This window comes from Ovis aries, chromosome 25, assembly GCF_016772045.2.
Source record: "Ovis aries strain OAR_USU_Benz2616 breed Rambouillet chromosome 25, ARS-UI_Ramb_v3.0, whole genome shotgun sequence".
NCBI classification, from domain to species: domain Eukaryota; kingdom Metazoa; phylum Chordata; class Mammalia; order Artiodactyla; family Bovidae; genus Ovis; species Ovis aries.
The window spans coordinates 34,472,853-34,494,574 of record NC_056078.1 but is presented as its reverse complement, the minus strand read 5'-3'; the positions used below and the strand labels follow the sequence as shown (position 1 = coordinate 34,494,574).

At 38.5% G+C, this 21,722-nt stretch overlaps 2 protein-coding genes across 2 annotated transcripts in view; one reads left to right on the top strand and one right to left on the bottom strand.

Annotated features, from left to right (window-relative positions):
* The window catches only part of LOC101113398 (collectin-43), a 57,808-nt gene that overhangs the window by 20,620 nt on the left and 15,466 nt on the right, over positions 1 to 21,722 (bottom strand). The window contains exon 3 of the mRNA XM_060406582.1: positions 10,298 to 10,346. The gene's annotated coding sequence lies outside the window, so the exon portion shown is untranslated. The remainder of the gene's footprint in view (positions 1 to 10,297; positions 10,347 to 21,722) is intronic.
* The window catches only part of LOC105605755 (collectin-46), a 28,833-nt gene continuing 27,137 nt past the window's right edge, over positions 20,027 to 21,722 (top strand). Inside the window, exon 1 of the mRNA XM_060406577.1 lies at positions 20,027 to 20,235. The gene's annotated coding sequence lies outside the window, so the exon portion shown is untranslated. The remainder of the gene's footprint in view (positions 20,236 to 21,722) is intronic.

Genomic DNA, 21,722 nt, shown 5'->3' with positions numbered 1-21,722 from the left:
TTCTCTTTCATTTATAATTTTAGTCATTTGCTCCTTTAGCTAAAGTCTTGTCAATTATTTAAAATGTTTCAGAAAAACAAGTTCTTTGTTTAATTAACCCTTTCTACTGTTTTTCTGGTTGCTATTTCATTTGCTTCTGCTCAGATCCTATTTCCCACCATCTGTTAACATTGTGTTTAATTTGTTCTCCTTTTTCTAGTTTCATGAAGTATAGATTTAGGTTGTTTATTTGTTATTAGCCATGTCTGACTCTTTGCGACCTTATGGGCTGCTGCACACCAGGCTTCCCTATCCTTCAATATCTCCTGGAGCTTGCTCAAACTCATGTCCATTGAGTTGATGATGTCATCCAACCATCTCATCCCCTTCTCTTCCTGCCTTCAGTCCTTCCCAGCATCAAGGTCGTTTCCAATGAGTTGGCTCTTAGAATCAGATGGCCAAAGTATTGGAGGTTCACATCAGTCCTTCCAATGAATATTCAGAGTTGATTTCCTTTAGGATTGACTGATTGGATGTCCTTGCAGTTCAAGGGACTCTCAAGAGTCTTCTCTAGCACCACAGTTCAAAAGCATGAATTCTTCAGCAATCAGCCTTCTTTATGGTCCAACTCTCACAACCAAATATGACTATTAGAAAAACCATAGTGCCGGGAGCCAGCGTGAGGAATTCCACCCGTGACAAGGTCATGTGGCAAGAGCTCTGATGGCAAGGCTAATCAGACCTCAGGTTTTCCCCCTGGAATTTCCTGAGCATCCACCCTCCAAAAAATAAGAATCTGCCTGCTTTTCCACTCTTCTGATATTCTCTGGGAAAAAGTCAATTCAGGGTTTTAGCCTTCTGCATTTGAAAGGGATGTTTCAGTTAAACCCCCTCTGGTAGCTCTCTAGCTTGCCTAACAGGTTCCCCAGACTTCTTACAGCCTGTGAATTGCTTACAGCCCCCGCAACCGCGAGAGGCACAAAGCTTGAAAGCATCTTAAAGATACAGAGCCTTTTCTAAAGAGTTAAAAATCATATTGGTGACGGGTTTTCACTGTTGACTCAAGGATTGCTGCCAGACCTCCATATTCTTTATCTTTTAGGCACCTGGAAGGATGTTACTCAATGTAAGCAGGATGTAGAAAAAGATACATAGTAGTTTTGATGTTAGCAACACTAGAATTTTGAGTTAATTGCTTCTCTTTTGCTGTAAATCACTGTACTCCCTCTACTTGTTATAAGTTGTTATATCTTTGCTGTATAAGAATGTAACTTTATTTAGTGCTTTATGAGAGTGGCACCAGACCTTGGGAAGATCAACACAAATAAGTCTTCTGGTTGACAAACCCTTATCAGAAAAAAGGCTGTAAAATGTTAATTGGCCCTTTTGGATGGAAGATGATGTAAATTACCTAAGACTTGTGTATACAATTAGGTATGCAGAGAGAAAAGCCTGGTTTTGATAAGAGTCTGGACTGCTAACGCTGCATTACTTTGTGTTACCCATTGATCTCCATGTTTTATCAAAAGTATAAAAGGCCTTCTGAACAATAGAGGATGGAGCCAGTCACTGGACTGGATTCCCCCATGTCTCTCTCTCTTCTTCTTTACTTTAACTTCAGGCTGAATTTCCATCTGGGGCGTGGAGGCTCGCCAAGTCTACTTACTTGCCCTGGCTGTTAAGACCCGCGCAAAAGGGAGCCTAAGGTGAGGCAACCTTAGATATTCAAGCGAGCGCCAGTGGCCCAACGTAGATGGTGCAAATTCCTTGTCTGGAATTTTATTGGTCTTCCGCGTAATCCAAGCTATTCAGCCCTCTTTCTCCATTTAATTTTCCTACTACACTATTGTTTCTTAATCTAATCTTATATCAATCAATAAATAAGTTTTTCTCACGCCAACGCCGTTCACCCTTCGAATTCCCTGGATCCACCAGGGCTGGACCCCAGCACCATAGCTTTGACTCTACAAACCTTTGCTTGCAAAGTTAAGTCTCTGATTTTTAATATACTGTCGAGGTTTGTCACTGCTTTTCTTCCAAGGAGCAAGAGTCTTTTAATTTCCACATTGATTTTGGAGCCAAAGAAAATACAGTCTCTCACTGTTTCCATGTTACGTGCCATGAAGCCGTGGGACTGGATGCCATGATCTTCATTTTTTGAATGTTGAGTTTTAAGCCAGCTTTTTCACTCTCCTCTTTCACTTTCATCAAGAGAATATGTAGTTCCTCTTTGCTTTCTCCCATAAGGGTGGTGTTATCTGCATTTCTGAGGTTATTGACACTTCTCCCAGCAATCTTGATTCTAGGCTGAGCTTCATCCAGCCTGGCATTTCACATGATGTACTCTGTGTGTAAGTTAAATAAGCAGGGTGACAATACACAGTCTTGACATACTCCTTTCCCAATTTGGAAGCAGTCTATTGTTCCATATCCAGTTCTGTTGCTCCTTGACCTCCATACAAGTTTCTCAGGAGGCAGGTAAGGTAGTCTGGTATACCTTTCTATTTAAGAGCTTTCCACAGTTTGTTGTGATCCACAGTCAAAGGCTTTGGCATGGTCAATAAAGCAGAAGTAGATGTTTTCCTGGAACTCTTGTTTTTTCGATGATCCAGCGGATGTTGGCAATTTGATCTCTGGTTCCTCTGCCTTTTCTAAACCTAGCTTGAACATCTGGAAGTTTTTGGTTCATGTCCTGTTGAAGCCTTGCTTGAAGGATTTTGAGCATCGCCTTGCTAGTATGTGAAATTAGTGTGATTATGCAGTAGTTTGAACTATCTTTGGTGTTGCCCTTCTTTGAGATTGGAATGAAAACTGACCTTTTCCAGTCCTGTGGCCACTACTGAGTTTTCCAAATTTGCTGGCATATTGAGTGCATCACTTTCACAGCATCATCTTTTAGGATTTGAAATAGCTCAGCTGGAATTCCATCACCTCCATTAGTCTTGTTCATTGTGATGTTTCCTAAGGCCCATTTGACTTCACACTCTGAGTCTTTGGCTCTAGATGAGTGATCACATCATTGTGGTTATCCGGGTCATTAAGACCTTTTTTATACAGTTCTCCTGTGTATTCTTGCCACCTCTTCTTAATATCTTCTGCTTCTGTTAGGTCCATACCATTTCTGTCGTTTATCATGCCCATCTTTGCGTGAAATGTTCCCTTAGTATCTCTAAATTTCTTGAAGAGATATCTAGTCTTTCCCATTCTATAGTTTTTCTCTATTTCTTTGCATTGTTTATTTAAGAAGGTTTTCTTATGTCTCCTTGCTATTCTTTGGAACTCTGCATTCAGATGGGTATATCTTTCCTTTCCTCCTTTGCCTTTTGCTTCTCTTCTTTACTCAGATATTTGTAAGGCCTCCTCAGACAACCACTTTGCCTTTTGCATTTCTTTTTCTTGGGGATAGTTTTGATCACCAGCTCCTGTACAGTGTTACAAATCTCTGTCCATAATTCTGTTTATTTGAGTTTTCTAATTTCTTATTACTTGCAGTTATCTCTAAATCTTTCCTTTCAGAACTAATTTCACAACATCCCCTAGGATTCAATATGTGTATTTCCGTTTTCATTTAGTGATCATTTTTTACTTTTTTGGTTCCTTCTTTGGCCCAGTGATTGTTTAGAAAGGTGGTGTTTAGTTTCCACATATCTGTAGATTTTCCAGCTTTCCTCTTGTTGATTTCTAGTTTCAAAGCATTGTGATCAGAAAAGATAGCTGGTATGTTTTAGATCTTCTTAAATTTGCTAGGATTTGTGTTCTGTCATATGATCTACCTCAAAAAATGTTCCATGTACTATTGAAAAGACTATGAATTTTGCTATTGTTGGATGGAATGTTTTATATATATCTGTTACATGCACTTAGTCTAAAGTACGTTTCAACTCCAACATTTTTTTGTTAATTTTCTGTCTGGATTATCTATCCATTGCTAACAGTAGAGTACAGATGTTCCCTACTACAGTGGTTTGTTGTTGTTTTTGTTCTTGCCACAGTATGCAACTTGTGGGACCTTGGTTCCCTGATCAGGGATCAAACCCATCCTCCCTGCAATGGAAGCACAGACCGAACCACTGGACATCCAGGGAATTTCCTCCCTTGTTATATAGTGTTCTGTTTCTCCTGTTTTTATCCAGCCAGTCAATCTGTGTCTTTTGGTTGATGAATTGAGTCCATTTATCCTTAGAGTCCATTTATATTTATATCACCAACTCAATGGACATGAGTTTGACCAAGCTCCAGGAGTTGGTGATGGATAAGGAAGCCTGATGTGCCACAGTCCATGGGGTCACAAAGAGTCAGACATGACTGAGTGACTGGGTTGACTGATATTTAGAGTGATTTTTATATGTAAGTACTAGCTACTGCCATCTTATTGTTTGTCTTCTGGTTTTTCATATGCCTTATTATCCCCTCTGTTTCTGCCTACATTTATACAGTGGTGGTTTCCCCTTGTTGTATGCTCATTTTTTGTGCTTCACGAATATATTCTAAATTTTTGCTTTTGGTTACCAGGAAAACTAAAAGTTTTAGTCACTCAGTTGTGTGTGACTCTTTGCAATCCCAAGGGGTTATATAAATATAAAACAGCTCCTAGATAAAACAGTACATTTTATGCTGATAGCCTTTTATCATTAATTGCTTATGAAGTCACCATCCTTATACTCTTTTTTATTTATATATTTCATGTCAAAATTTGTTACTCTTTATGTTGTGTATTTGTTAACAAATTATAGTGACTATCAGTTCAGGTCAGTCGCTCAGTCATGTCCAACTCTTTGCAACCCCATGAATTGCAGCACGCCAGGCCCCCCTGTCCATCACCAACACCTGGAGTTCACTCAAAATCACGTCCATTAAGTCAGTGATGCCATTCAGCCATCTCATCCTCTGTCGTCCCCTTCTCCTTCTGCCCCCAATCCCTCCCAGCATCAGAATCTTTTCCAATGAGTCAACTCTTCACATGAGGTGGCCAAAGTATTGGAGTTTCAGCTTCAGTATCATTTCTTCCAATGAACACCCAGGACTGATCTCCTTTAGGATGGACTGGCTGGATCTCCTTGCAGTCCAAGGGACTCTCAAGAGTCTTCTCCAACACCACAGTTCAAAAGTATCAATTCTTCAGTGCTCAGCTTTCTTCATGTCCAACTCTCACATCCATACATGTCTACTGGAAAAACCATAGCCTTGACTAGGTGGACTTTTATTGGCAAAGTAATGTCTCTGCTTTTTAATATGCTATCTAGGTCGGTCATAGCCTTTCTTCCGAGGAGTAAGCGTCTTTTAATTTCATGGCTGCAATCACCATCTGCCGTGAATTTGGAGCCCAAAAAATAAACTCTGACACTGTTTCCACTGTTTCCCCATCTATTTCCATGAAATGATGGGACCAGATGCCATGATCTTAGTTTTCTGAATGTTGAGCTTTAAACCAACTTTTTCACTCTCCTCTTTCACTTTCATCAAGAGACTTTTTAGTTCTCTTACTTTCTGCCATAAGGATGGTGTCATCTGCATATATGAGGTTCTTGATATTTCTCCCAGCAATCTTGATTCCAGCTTGTGCTTCTTCCGGCCCAGCGTTTCTCATGATGTACACTGCACATAAGTTAAATAAGCAGGGTGACAATATACAGCCTTGACATACTCCTTTTCCTATTTGGAACCAGTCTGTTGTTCCATGTCCAGTTCTAATTGTTGCTTCCTGACCTGCATATAGGTTTCTCAAGAGGCAGGTCATGTGGTCTGGTATTTCCATCTCTCTCAGAATTTTCCACAGTTTACTGTGATCCACACAGTCAAAGGCTTTGGCATAGTCAATAAAGCAGAAATAGATGTTTTCTGGAACTCTCTTGCTTTTTCCATGATCCAGCTGATGCTGGCAATTTTATCTCTGGTTCCTCTGCCTTTTCTAAAACCAGCTTGAACATCTGGAAGTTCACAGTTCACATATTGCTGAAGCCTGGCTTGGGAATTTTGAACATTACTTTACTAGCATGTGAAATGAGTGCAATTGTGTGGTAGTTTGAGCATTCTTTGGCATTGCCTTTCTTTGGGATTGGAATGAAAACTGACCTTTTCCAGTCCTGTGGCCACTGCTGAGTTTTCCAAATTAGCTGACATATTGAGTGCAGCACTTTCACAGCATCATCTTTCAGGATTTGAAATAGCTCCACTGGAATTCCATCACCTCCACTAGCTTTGTTCATAGTGATGCTTTCTAAGGCCCACTTGACTTCACATTCCAGGATGTCTGGCTCTAGATGATTGACCACACCATCATGATTATCTGTGTCCTGAAGTTCTTTTTTGTACAGTTCTTCTATGTATTCTTGCCCCCTCTTCTTAATATCTTCTGCTTCTGTTAGGTCCATACCATTTCTGTGCTTTATCAAGCCCATCTTTGCATGAAATGTTCCCTTGGTATCTCTAATTTTCTTGAAGAGATCGCTAGTCTTTCCCATTCTGTTGTTTTGCTCTATTTCTTTGCTTTCACTATTGTGATTATGTGACTATTATTCAGTTAATATCATTTTATCATAATTGGTCAACAGAAAATAATAAAATTCTATACCACCAAAACTATCATTTAATAGAAAAACCTGTAACCACTTTTTAAAATCTAGATGCATATTAGAATTATCTTGGAATATTTTGAAAAAGAAAAAAAAATAATACTACTGTCCTTTTTAGAAATATGTCCTGTTTTGTTGTATGGTCTGTAGTCTGTTTTCATAAATTTTCTATGTAGGCTAGACAAAACAAATGTATAACTTGCCATTTTGTGGTTCAGTGTTTTTTCAGTTCAGTCAGTTCAGTCACCTAGTCATGTCCAACTCTTTGCAACCCCATGAATCGCAGCATGTCAGGTCTCCCTGTCCATCACCAACTCCTGGAGTTCACCCAAACTCATGTGCATCGAGTTGGTGATGCCATCCAGCCATCTCATCCTCTGTTGTCCCCTTCTTCTTCTGCCCTCAATCTTTCCTAGCATCAGGATCTTTTCCAATGAGCCAACTCTTCACATCAGGTGGCCAAAGTATTGGAGTTTCAGCCTCAGCATCAGTTGTTCCAATGAACATCCAGGACTGATCTCCTTTTGGATAGACTGGTTGGATCTCCTTGCAGTCCAAGGGATTCTCAAAGAGTCTTCTCCAACACCACAGTTCAAAAGCATCAATTCTTTGGCACTCAGCTTTCTTCAAAGTCCAACTCTCACATCCATACATGACCACTGGAAAAACCATAGCCTTGACTAGACGGACTTTCGTTGGCAAAGTAATCTCTCTGCTTTTTAATGTGCTATCTAGGTGGTTCATAACTTTTCTTCCAAGGAGTAAGCGTCTTTTAATTTCATGGCTGCGATCACCATCTGCAGTGATTTTGGAGCCCAAAAAAATGAAGTCTGACAGTGTTCCCAATGTTTCCCCATCTATGTGCTATGTGATTTTTAGGCACATATAAATTATATCCTCAATACATACAGAGCAAAAAACTCATAGATCAAGGGAAATTGTGTAAAATCCTGAAAAAAAAAAAAAGAATACTGGAATGGGTAGCCATTTCCTTCCCCAAGGGCTCCTCCCAACCCAGGGATTGAACCTGTGTCTCCTGCATTGCAGGCAGATTCTTTACCATCTCAGCCACCAGAGAACTTTGCCCATAGTGTAAACCTGGTCTTGTTGACACAAGATTTGTCTGATCTCTAGGCATCCTGGAATCACATCTGTCTTCAGACCTAAAGAAGGCACATCTCATAAGTCTAATACATCTTCTAAGGAAATCAATATTTAGATGGTTATTTCGATGGGCAATACAACCCAGTTATCTTCTAATAATTTTAATACTCCTTGTTTTAGGTGTGATGTTGGCATTATATAAGAAACAAAATTTAAATCTTCATAATCTGTATACTCATAACTTCAATATTTGGTGTCCCACAGTCTTGACAGTAAGAGAAGGATTATTGATTTTGTCTATAATGTACAGAATTTGTAATGATGGTAGGGCAATTAGAATAATGGCTGGGAGAATTGTTCAGATGGTCTCCACTTCTTGCACATCTATTGTACTTGTATGTGTAAGCTTGGTTGTTAGTACTGGTGAGATAATAATGGCACTAAAGAGCTAATTCAAAAGACAGTTATTAATGTATGATCATGAAGATGTACGAATTCTATAATAGGTAATGTTACATCTTGAAAGCTTAGTTGGAGGGGATATGCCATGGAGATTTATAGGATTTTCACCTATAATTTAACTTTGACAAAGTTATGTAAAATTTTACCAATATCTTATTTATTGATTAATATATAATGGCTACGATGTTTGCTTGAAACCAGTAAATGAGGATTGGATTCCTTCCTCTCTTAGCTATCTTAATTTAACATTAAGTGGGCTCTTCTTCAAATGTGTGATATAGTGGAGACATCTGTTTAGTCACTTTAGATTTGTAGTAGTTAGATCTACTGTTAGGACGTCTCATTTTGATGCAAGTGCTTCTCAAATAATGAAAATTATTAATATAACTGCTGTTAATGAAATGAATGAATCTATTGATTAAATAGTATTTCACATCGCCTCTTCATCTGGGTTGTCAGAATATTGCCATGGTGTTCCAGATAAACACAAGAAGTGTTGTGGAAAGAAACATATTTATATCTACAATTATAATTATGAAATGAATTTTTGCTCTTGTAGAGTTGAGAATATAGCCTGAGAATAATGGAAACAAGCACACAAAGCTTCCTATAGTGGCAAACATGGCTCCTACTGAAAGTATGTAGTGGAAATGTGCAACTACATAATATGTATCATGAAGGACAGTGTCTAATGATGAATTAGTCAGGACAATTCCTGTTAATCCTCCTACTGGTAAAAAGGAAGATGAAGAAGCAGGGCTCATATTAGGATGAGATTATTTGATACTACCTGCATGAAGTATTGCTAATCAGCTAAAAAATTTTACCCCTGTTGGAATAGCAATAATTATAGTGGTTAATGTATTCGCATGTTTCAATATCTATGCCTACTGTAAACATGTGGTTTCCATTGTTTCCCCATCTATTTGCCATGAAGTGATGGGATAGGATGCCATATCTTAGTTTTCTGAATGTTGAGTTTTAAGCCAACTTTTCAACTCTCCTCTTTCATTTTCATCAAAAGGCTCTTTAGTTCTTTGCTTTCTTCCATAAGGGTGATGTGAGCTGCATATCTGAGGTTATTGATATTTCTCCCAGCAATCTTGATTCCAGCTTGTGCTTCATCCAGCCTGGCATTTTGCATGATGTACTCTGCATATAAGTTAAATAAGCTTGTTCCTTGGAAGAAGCTATGACCAACCTAGACAGCATATAAAAAGCAGAGACATTACTGACAAAGGTCCATCTAGTCAAAGTTAGGATTTTTCCAGTGGTCACGTATGGATGTGAGAGTTGGACTATAAAGAAAGCTGAGAGCCAAAGAATTGATGCTTTTGAACTGAGGTGTTGGAGAAGACTCTTGAGAGTCTCCTGGACTGCAAGGAGATCCAACCAGTCAATCCTAAGGGAAATCAGTCCTGAATATTCATTGGAAGGACTGATGTTGAAGCTGAAATTCCAATACTTTGGCCACCTGATGCGAAGAACTGACTCTTTGGTAAAGACTTTGATGCTGGGAAAGATTGAGGGCAGGAGGAGAAGGGGATAACAGAGGATGAGATGGTTGGATGGCATCACTGATGCAATAGACATGAGTTTGAGTTCAGTTCAGCTCAGTTCAGTCACTCAGTTGTGTCCAACTCTTTGCAACCCCATGGACTGCAGCAAGCCAGGCGTCCCTGTCCATCCCCAACTCCCAGAGTTTACTCAAACTCATGTCCATTGAGTTGGTGATGCCATCCAACCATCTCATCCTCTGTCGTCCCCTTTTCCTCCTGCCCTCAATCTTTCCCAGCATCAGAGTCTTTTCAAATGAGTCAGTTCTTCATATCAGGTGGCCAAAGTATTGGAGTTTCAGCTTCAACATCAGTCCTTCTAATGAACATTCAGGACTGATTCCTTTAGGAACTCATTTCCTTTAGGATGAATTTGAGTAGGCTCCAGGAATTGATGATGGACAGGGAAGCCTGGCATGCTGCAGTCCATGGGGTTGTAAAGAGTCAGACATGACTGAGCAACTGAACTGAAACATGTGGTGGGCTCATACAATGAAATCTAAAAATCTAACTGATATTATAGTTCACATTATACATATATACAAAAAAGGCTGTCTTTCCCCTAAATAATAGGTTACAATGCATGAAATTTCAAATTCAATTACAATTAAAATATGGACTTACGAATGTCTGACAAATCAAAGCAGATATTGGTAGAGGATCGGATCTCCTCCTGTGGGACAAAAAAAAAAAGGTTGTATTTAGGTTTCAGTCTGTTAACAGCATAGTAATTCCAGCTTCTAGTACAGGTAATGATAATAGTAATAGCACAACTGTAATTAAAACTAATCATACAAATAGTGGTATTTAGTATTGGGATATAGCAGGTGGTTTTATATTAATAACTGTGATACTAAAGTTAATAGTACCTAAACACACCTGCAACATGTAGAGAAAAAAATAATAAGACCTACTGATGCTCCAGCATGGGCCAAGTTTCTGGCTAGACATGAAGAGACAGTTCAACCTGTACCGTCACTGGCCTCAACTGTTGATAGTGCTAGTAGTAATAAGAAAGAGGGTGGAAGTAATCAGAAGTTTATTTATATGGGGAAAGGCTATGTCAGGGGCTCCAATCATCAGAGGAACTAAACAGTTCCCAAAGCCACCAATTATAATGGGCATGACTAAAAAGAAAACTATCACAAATGTGTGAGCAGTTACAACTATGTTATAGATTTGGTTATCTCCAAGTAGTGTTCCAGATCAATCTAATTCAGCATGAAACAGGAGACTTAGGGCTGTACCTACTATTTCAGCTCAGAACAACTGATATAAAGTATCGGCACTTTATATATTTATGATTAGTTGAGAATAATCAGCTATTTATGGACATAGGTAGAATGCCTGAGTAAACATTAGACTCTAAATGTAAAAACAGGAATCCGAACACCCTTTTTACAAAGTCTTGTGGTGAATTTTACATATTGAAAATTCAAAGAAGCATCTTCAATTCTGTCAAGACTTCTCCAACCTTTCTTTCCCACCCCCTGAGAGAAGCAGATTGAAACCAGCTGACTAGGGCATTTAGCTGTTTACTAAAAATTTGTGAAAAGTGTATCTCACCAATCTACTGAGGATTTAATTAGATTAACTGTTTGATTTGCATTCAATTTATGTAGGATATAGTTTTGCAAACCTCATTGAACAGGAATTAAGTAAATTTTACTTGCTTAGGGTTTTGAAGACTCTTGGTCTGTCTAACCTAAATTCCTATTCCAGTACTGAGAGGACTGGTATAAAGGGTAAAGAGTTTTGTAGATATTAAAATTATTTTTGGTAGAAAAATTATTTGTTTTGTGGAATCAAATTATCATTTAATGTTATTTATGGAGGGAAATATGGTTAGTGCTGTGGAGTATGTGAGTTGTATATAGAAATATAGATTAAGTACTGCTGTGATAGCTATTTGGAGAAGGCAATGGCACCCCACTCCAGTACTCTTGCCTGGAAAAGATGGAGGAGCCTGGTAGGCTGCAGTCCATGGGGTCGCTAGAAGTCGGACCCAACTGAGCGACTTTCCTTTCACTTTTCACTTTCATGCATTGGAGGAGGAAATGGCAACCCACTCCAGTGTTCTTGCCTGGAGAATCCCAGGGATGGGGAGCCTGGTGGGCTTCCGTGTGTGGGGTCGCACAGAGTCGGACACGACTGAAGCAACTTAGCAGCAGCAGCAGTGATAGCTATTAGTGTGGATAGAATAATATTGTTATTTTTGTTATTTCTTGAATTATTATTCATTTGGATATGAACTCTGCTAGTGGTGAGAGACCCCCTATTGCTAATAAAGAGATGAGAATGAGGTTTGTAATGATGAGTATTTTGTTTCATGTAAGTGATAGTGATAGTGATAGCGTAGTGGTGGTTGAATTATAAATAGGTGTTATGACTTTAGTGAGTCATAAATTATGAATTTTAGGATTGTTATAGTTGGGTTTTATAATAACTGTTATTCATTCCCTGTGAGCAATTGATAAATAGTTTATAATTTTTCATAGCTGTCTTTGGTTTAACCCCCCTCAGCTTCTGATTAAGATGGATAATATGGATACAGTTAGTATAAGATTTTGGAGAAGGAAATAGAAACTCATCCCAGTATTCTTGCCTGGAAAATCACATGGACAGAGGAGCCTAGCGGGCAATACCCAATGGGGTCACAAAGAGTTGGACACGACTGTGCAACTAACACATACACACAGTATTAGATTTAGGTTAAGTGATAGTAGAGGTTTAATATAGTATGGATGTAAGTGCAAATTTTTGTCATGTTAATAAAATTAGGCCTGTTTTTAATGTGACTTTGGGTACTCAGAAATGGAATGGGGATAGTCCTAGTTTCATGACAAGGGCTATTGTTACTATTTTTGATGCTGTCGGGTTAAATATTTTTATAGTTCATTGGCCAGAGAATAATAACGACAACTATTATAAGTAGTATTGATGTGGTAGTTTGCATTAGAAAATATTTAGTAGATGCTTCTATGGCTCATGGATTGAAATTTTTTATTATAATAGAAATAATGACTAGCATATTTATTTCAAAGCCAGTTCAGACTTACAGTGAGAGCTGATCAGTACAATTATGGTTCCTGAAATGATGGTTGACAGGATAATAATAAAGTTGATGGGATCTATTAGTACAAGAAAGATATAAACCAACATTTTCAAGGTATGGGTGCAATAGCTTATTTAGCTGGCCTTACTATGTAGAATGTGATGTATTGTGATAGCATGAAGAATTTTGGATTTTTAAGCGTGGGTTCAATAATTCTAGATATAAAGAGGATTTAAACCTCTGCTATTTACTCTATCAAGGTAACTCTTTTATGAGACATATTTCTTTTGTGGGGGAATATTTGATATTATAATAGGTAATGAAACGTATCATATGCATTAAACTAGTGTTAGCAATAGGAGGCTTTTCCAGAGTATATGTATTAATCAATTATATCAGAATCTGGGATGCATGCCTATGTGTGTGCATGCTTTGTTGCTCAGTCGTGTCTGACTATTTGTGACCCCCATGAACCATAGCCTGCCAGGCTCCTCTGTCCATTCTCCAGGCAAGAACACTGGAGTGAGTAGCCATTTCCATCTCCAGGGGATCTTCCTGACCCAGGGATTGAACCCAGGTCTCAGGCATATTCTTTACCACCTGAGCCACCAGGGAAGCCCTCAGTTCAGTTTAGTTCAGTCGTTCAGTCGTGTCTGACTCTTTGCGACCCCATGAATTGCAGCACCCCAGGCCTCCCTGTCCATCACCAACTCCCGGAGTTCACTCAGACTCACGTCCATCGAGTCAGTGATGCCATCCAGCCATCTCATCCTCTGTCATCCCCTTCTCCTTCTACCCCCAATCCCTCCCAGCATCAGAGTCTTTTCCAATGAGTCAACTCTTTGCATGAGGTGGCCAAAGTACTGGAGTTTCAGCTTTAGCATCATTCCTTCCAAAGAAATCCCAGGGCTGATCTCCTTCAGAATGGAGTAGTTGGATTTCCTTGCAGTCTAAGGGACTCTCAAGAGTCTTCTCCAACACCACAGTTCAAAAGCATCAGTTCTTCAGCCCTCAGCCTTCTTCACAGTCCAACTCTCACATCATACATGACCACTGGAAAGACCATAGCCTTAGGATGCTCAAATTCATAGGAAGGAGATTACTACTAATAGTGTTTTAATAATAAAGTTGATTGTGTATAGCTCTGGTGTATGTGGGTCATAGAATGCTCCTAGGAATAAAGTGTTGTGAAAGTATATATTATAATAATGTTGACACATTCTGCTATGGAAAATAGGGAAAATGGGACTGCTCCATATTCTGAATTGAAGCCTGATATAAGTTTGGATTCTCCTTCTGTTAAGTCAAAAGGGGCTCTATTGTTTTCTGCTAGGGTGGAAATAAATCACATTATGCCTAGGAGTCAAGATAGGAAGAGTAATCATAATTGTTCCTGAAATGAGGATCAAGAGAGTGAACGATCTATTTATTAGGAGAACTGATAGAATAATTGCTAGTGCTACTTCATATGAAATTGTGTGTGCTACTGCTCATAGAGCTCCAGTCAGTGCTTATTTTGAATTGAAAGCCCATCCAGTTCATAGGAGCAAGTATATGGCTAGATTTAATAAAGTGAAAGTCGCTCAGTCATGACCGACTCTTTGCAACCACATGGCTGATATAGTCCATGGAATTCTCCGGGCCAGAATACTGGAGTAGGTAGATGTTACCTTCTCCAGGGGATCTTCCCAACCCAGGTCTCCTGCACTGCAGGTGGATTCTTTACCAACTGAGCCATCAGGGAAGCCCAGACTTGATATGGCTAATATAAATAAACTCCTAGATTTACATTAATGAGGAAGTCAGGTATGGGTAGGGAAATTCATATAGTTAGGAATAAGGTTAGGGCTAGCATTGGTGTGATGATAAGTAGGGAGATGGAGGATGTAGCCAGTTGCAGTAGTTTTTTTTTTTTTTTTAATGAATAATTTGACTGCAACAGCAATGGGTTGTATAGGCCACATGGTCCTATGACATTTGGCCCTTTTCAGACTGTATATAACCTAAAATTTTTTGTTCAACTATTGTCGAGAACGCTATGGCTTGAAGAATAGGGATAATAAGTATTAGAACGTTAATTATGAACATTGTGTTAGGCAGAGGATTTGAACCTCTGTTTATAAAGGATTAAGTTCTAGACAGTTACCAGGTTCTGCCATCTTAACTAAACCCTGATCTTGGGTAGAACTTTGCACTTGTTAATTAAAGTACAAATTAATATCAGTGGTCATGTATGGATGTGAGAGTTGGACTGTGAATAAAGCTGAGCACTGAAGAATTGATGCTTTTGAACTGTGGTGTCGGAGAAGACTCTTTTTAAAAATAATATAAATTTATTTATTTTAACTGGAGGTTAATTACTTTACAATATTGTATTGGTTTTGCCATACATCAACATGAATCCACCACAGGTATACACGTGTTCCCCATCCTGAACACCCCTCCCTCCTCAATCGCCATACCATCCCTCTGGGTCATCCCAGTGCACCAGCCCCGAACATCCAGTATCATGCATCAAACCTGGACTGGCGATTTATTTCATATATGATATTATACATGTTTCAATGCCATTCTCCCAAATCATCCCACCCTCACCCTCTCCCACAGAGTCCAAAAGACTGTTCTATACATCTGTGACTCTTTCACTATCTCGCATACAGGGTTACTGTTACCATCTTTCTAAATTCCATATATATGCATTAGTATACTGTATTGGTGTTTTTCTTTCTGGCTTACTTCACTCTGTATAATCGATTCCAGTTTCATCCACCTCATTAGAACTGATTCAAATGTATTCTTTTTAATGGCTGAGTAATACTCCATTGTGTATATGTACCACTGCTTTCTTGTCCATTCATCTGCTGATGGACATCTAGGTTGCTTCTATGTCCTGGCTATTATAAACAGTGCTGCAATGAACACTGGGGTACACGTGTCTCTTTCGATTCTGGTTTCCTCAGTGTGTATGCCCAGCAGTGGGATTGCTGGGTCATAAGGCTGTTCTATTTCCAGCTTTTTAAGGAATCTCCAGACTGTTCTCCATAGTGGCTGTACTAGTTTGCATTCCCACCAACAGTGTAAGAGGGTTCCCTTTTCTCGAAACACCCTCTCCAGCATTTATTGCTTGTAGACTTTTGGATGGCAGCCATTCTGACTGGCATGAAATGGTACCTCATTGTGGTTTTGATTTGCATTTCGCTGATAATGAGTGATGTTGAGCATCTTTTCATGTGTTTGTTAGCCATCTGTATGTCTTCTTTGGAGAAATGTCTATTTAGTTCTTTGGCCCAGTTTTTGATTGGGTCGTTTATTTTTCTGGAATTGAGCTGCAGGAGTTGCTTGTATATTTTTGAGATTAGTTGTTTGTCAGTTGCTTCATTTGCTATTATTTTCTCCTATTCTGAAGGCTGCTTCCACCTGGCTTATAGTTTCCTTTGTTGTGCAGAAGCTTTTAAGTTTAATTAGGTCCCATTTGTTTATTTTTGCGTTTATTTCCAATATTCTGGGAGATGGGTCATAGAGGATCCTGCTGCAATTTATGTCAGAGAGTGTTTTGCCTATGTTCTCCTCTAGGAGTTTTATAGTTTCTGGTTTTATGTTTAGATCTTTAATCCATTTTGAGTTTATTTTTATGTATGGTGTTAGAAAGCATTCTAGTTTCATTCTTTTACAAGTGGTTGACCAGTTTTCCCAGCACCACTTGTTAAAGAGATTGTCTTTAATCCATTGTATATTCTTGCTTCCTTTGTCAAAGATAAGTTGTCCATAGGTGCATGGATTTATCTTTGGGCTTTCTATTTTGTTCCATTGATCTCTCAAATGCACACAGAACCTTCTCCAGGATAGATCACATCCTGGGCCATAAATCTAGCATTGGTAAATTCAAAAAAACTGAAATCATTCCAAGCATCTTTTCTGACCACAATGCAGTAAGATTAGATCTCAATTACAGGAGAAAAACTATTAAAAATTCCAACATATGGAGGCTGAACAACACGCTTCTGAATAACCAACAAATCACAGAAGAAATTAAACAAGAAATCAAAATATGCATAGAAACAAATGAAAATGAAAACACAACAACCCAAAACCTGTCAGTTCAGTTCAGTTCAGTCGCTCAGTCATGTCCGACTCTTTGCGACCCCATGAATCGCAGCACGCTAGGCCTCCTTGTTCATCACCATCTCCCGGAATTCACTCAGACTGTGGGACACTGTAAAAGCAGTGCTAAGGGGAAAGTTCATAGCAATACAGGCATACCTCAAGAAACAAGAAAAAAGTCAAATAAATAACTGAACTCTACACCTAAAGAAACTAGAAAAGGAAGAAATGAAGAACCCCAGGGTTAGTAGAAGGAAAGGAATCTTAAAAATTAGGGCAGAAATAAATGCAAAAGAAACAAAAGGGACCATAGCAAAAATCAACAAAGCCAAAAGCTGGTTCTTTGAAAGGATAAATAAAATTGACAAACCATTAGCCAGACTCATCAAGAAACAAAGGGAGAAAAATCAATAAAATTAGAAATGAAAATGGAGAGATCACGGCAGACAACACAGAAATACAAAGGATCATAAAAGACTACTATCAGCAATTATATGCCAATAAAATGGACAAAGTGGAAGAAATGGACAAATTCTTAGAAAAGTACAACCTTCCAAAACTGAACCAGGAAGAAATAGAAAATCTTAAGAAACCCATCATAAGCACAGAAATTGAAGCTGTAATCAGAAATCTTCCAGCAAACAAAAGCCCAGGTCCGGACGGCTTCACAGCTGAATTCTACCAAAACTTTAGAGAGGAGCTAACACCTATTCTACTCAAACTCTTCCAGAAACTTGCAGAGGAAGGTAAACTTCCAAACTCATTCTATGAGGCCACCATCACCCCAATACCAAAACATGACAAAGATGCCACACAAAAAGAAAACTACAGACCAATATCACTGAGGAACATAGATGCAAAAATCCTTAACAAAATTCTAGCAATCAGAATCCAACAACACATTAAAAGAAGATCATACACCATGACCAAGTGGGGTTTATCCCAGGAATGCAAGGATTCTTCAATATCCACAAATCAATCAATGTAATTCAGCACATTAACAAACTGAAAAATAAAAGCCATATGATTATCTCAATAGCTGCAGAAAAAGCCTTTGACAAAATTCAGCATCCATTTATGATAAAAAAAAAAACCCTCCAGAAAGCAGGAATAGAAGGAACATGCCTCAACATAATAAAAGCTATATATGACAAACTCACAGCAAACATTATCCTCAATGGTGAAAAATTGAAAGCATTTCCCCCAAAGTCAGGAACAAGACAGGGTGCCCACTTTCACTGCTACTATTCAACATAGTTCTGGAAGTTTTGGCCACAGCAATCAGAGCAGAAAAAGAAATAAAAGGATGTTTATTATAGGTTATGTATACAACTTAGGAGCAGGGTGTCTACCTAGACCCTGGGGGGATAAATTGTAAGTGCTATTTCACTGCATTTCCAATTGTACCATAATTATTGTGGATTTATTAAACGTTGCCTTGAGTCTTAAAATAAATAAATAAATAAATAAAAGGAATCCAAATTGAAAAAGAAGAAATAAAACTCTCACTGTTTGCAGATGACATGATCCTCTACATAGAAAACCCTAAATACTCCACCAGAAGATTACTGGAGCTAATCAATGAATATAGTAAGTTGCAGGATATAAAATCAACACACAGAAATCCCTTGCATTCCTATACACTAATAATGAGAAAATAGAAAAAGAAATTAAGGAAACAATTCCATTCACCATTGCAATGAAAAGAATAAAATACTTAGGAATCTATCTACCTAAATAAACTAAAGACCTATACATAGAAAATTATAAAACACTGGTGAAAGAAATCAAAGAGGACACTAATAGATTGAGAAATATACCATGTTCATGGATCAGAAGAATCAATATAGTGAAAATGAGTATACTACCCAAAGCAATTTACAGATTCAATGCAATTCCTAACAGTGTCTTTAATAAATAGTTTGATATTGAGTTAATTATCAGTATTTTAGGCTTCCCTGGTGGCTCAGATGGTAAAGAAATCTACCTTCAGTGCAGGAGACCTGGGTTCAACCCCTGGTTCTGGAAGATCCCCTGGGAGAAGAGAATGGCAATCCACTCCAGTATTCTTGCCTAGGAAATCCCATGGACAGAGGAGCCTGGCAGGCTATAGTCCATGGGTCACAAAGAGTTGGACACAACTTTCATTTTCATTAGTGTACTGTTAGTTACTGATGTAAACTTGTGCAAGGAGAAATATTTCTTGTAACTCATATTAACATTATTGCTTCTGTTATTTAATAGATTAGGTTGGGAAGATCCCCTGGAGAAGGAAACAGCAACCCACTCCAGTATCCTTGCTTGGAAAATCTCATGGATGAGGAACCTGGTGGACTGCACTCCATGGGGTCGCAAAGAGCTGGGCACAACTGAGCGACTAACACACACATACCGTCCAGTAATAAATCTAGGAGTTGATTTAATTATTGGTATTAAGGAAGGATTATTGTTGAGATTGAATGCTTTCTTAATTGATGGCTGCTTTTAAGCCAAGCATGGTGCTATTTATAGTTACTCTCTAGTCAATGTTGTGCTCATTTCTAAAAAGCTGCACCATCTTGCTGCTGCTGCTAAGTCACTTCAGTTGTGTCCGACTCTGTGTGACCCCATAGATGGCAGCCCACCAGCCTCCCCCATCCCTGGGATTCTCCCAGCAAGGACACTAGAGTGGGTTGCCATTTCCTTCTCCAGTGCATGAAAGTGAAAAGTGAAAGTGAAGCTGCTTAGTTGTGCCAACTCTTAGTGACCCTATGGACTGCAGCCCACCAGGCTCCTCCATCCACAGGGTTTTCCAGGCAAGAGTACTGGAGTGGGTTGCCATTGCCTTCTCCTGTAGCATCTTAGGCTAACATTTAAAAATACAAAGATACTATGGACAGAGGAGCCTGGCAGGCTACAATTCATGGGGTCACAAAAGAGTTGGACACAACTAAGTGACTGAACACACACTATAAAGGGGTTTCTGGTATTTTTAAAGTTGAATTTAAATTCATTTTCTGGACAACCTGCTGTCACCAGGCTCATTAGGCTTGTCACCTCCACTTATAAATCTCATTTTGCTACATAGATGAGTTTGTTGTAAAACTGTTCATAAGTACCTCATTTGGATTTTGTACCTCATTTTATTTAACTAAAGTTCGCTTTGTTAAAGTTTTGCTAGTAAAATCATTATGTAAAAGGTACAAGGAGTAATCTTTGTTTTTTGTTACTTTTAACACTTTTTTTCATTGTTACCTTGTGGTACTTTCTCTATAGCACCAAAGATATTTAAATTTTCTATCTCCTATGCTTTGAATATTTGAGTGAATATTTAATTTACTTATACTAGTACCATGAGGAAAGGAGTGGGCTAGATTTTGTTCAAGAAATTCTCCCTGGTGTAAAGATGATATCTCCCAGGTATAAGGTAGGTGCTTTATTTAACCTATCTTTTAATTTATCCAAGCACATTTTCCAGTATGCTCCCCTTATTACAACTTGTCTCCTCTAGTATGATTAGTATTTGCTAATAGATTGTAGATAATTTATTATATTATTTGAGAGAGACAGGCAGTGTGCATTTCATGGTTTTATTCAATTGAGCATGCTATTCTTAATTTACTACTAAATCCTCCTTTGGTCCTTAGGTTTCATGAATCTTTTGTGTATGGAAATATGTTCTTTTTAAAATAAAATGTAACATCTTGTTAACATATGTACCAAAATATTAACATACGTGGGCTTCTCTGATGGTAGAAATATATTCTTGAAATAGAAAACGTAGCCCATTCCTTTCTATCTTATAGGTTACACCTTGACCTAACTTTTTTTTTTAATGCACAGCCTTCAATTGCAGCGGCTTCTCTTTCTGTGGAGCACAGGCTCTAGATTGCGAGGCATCAGTAGTTGCAGCACATGGGCTCGGTAGTTCCAGCTCACCATTTCTAGAGCAAGGGCTCAGTAGTTGTGGAGCACAGGCTTAGTTGCTCCACGGCATGTGGAATCTTCCAGGATGAGGGATCAAAGCAGTGTCCCTTGCATCAGCAAGTGCATTCTTATTCACTGTACCACCACAGAAGTCTGACCTAGTGTTTTTATGTATAATAATTATACGTACTTTTCTCCTTTTCGGGGTTTACTGAAGACTGAATTAGCAAGGGCTGGTGAGGTTTATCAGGGTTTATCAATTGTAAATAGGCTCCTCTAGAGTGGTGTGAAGCACTGCCAAATCCTTTGAATTTTAAGCTGCTGCTGGTAGTACTCAGGCAACTAATCTTGTTCTAGTAATTATTTGGGTTTAGGGCTAATCCCAGTTTGAGTCTTAACTGTTGTGTAATCAGGGATACTAAAGTCACTTTCATGGTTGATTTTTAATTACGGCTTTTTATGGCTTGAAATTTAACTTTATTTTATATTCTTTAGCATGCTTTATACCATGTTTCTATTCATTTGGGTTAGTCATATCATATGGTGGCTGGCACAAAATTTACCAACCCTAATTAGATAACTTAGTCAAACTTCTCTCTGGGGTTAATTTTATCACTGTTGTTTCCCGTAGGGGTGTGGCAAAGCAAGGCATTATGCGCTACTATTTTTAGTGTGCTTGATGCCTGCTCCTTTTCATCGTAATGATTTAGAGAACATTCTCACCAGGGCACAGATGCTTGCATGTGTAATATTATTAAAAACTAATAGAAAGGCTGGGATCAAACATGTATGTTTATGGAGTTAATATACTCACATAGGCATTTTCAGTGCCTTGATTTAGGTTTTTAAGCTACATTAAGTTTATATGTGGAAATAATATTTGTATAGGAGATCCAACCAGTCCATCCTAAAGGAAATCAGTCCTGGGTGTTCATTGGAAGGACTGATGTTGAAGCTGAAACTCCAATATTTTGGCCACCTGATGTG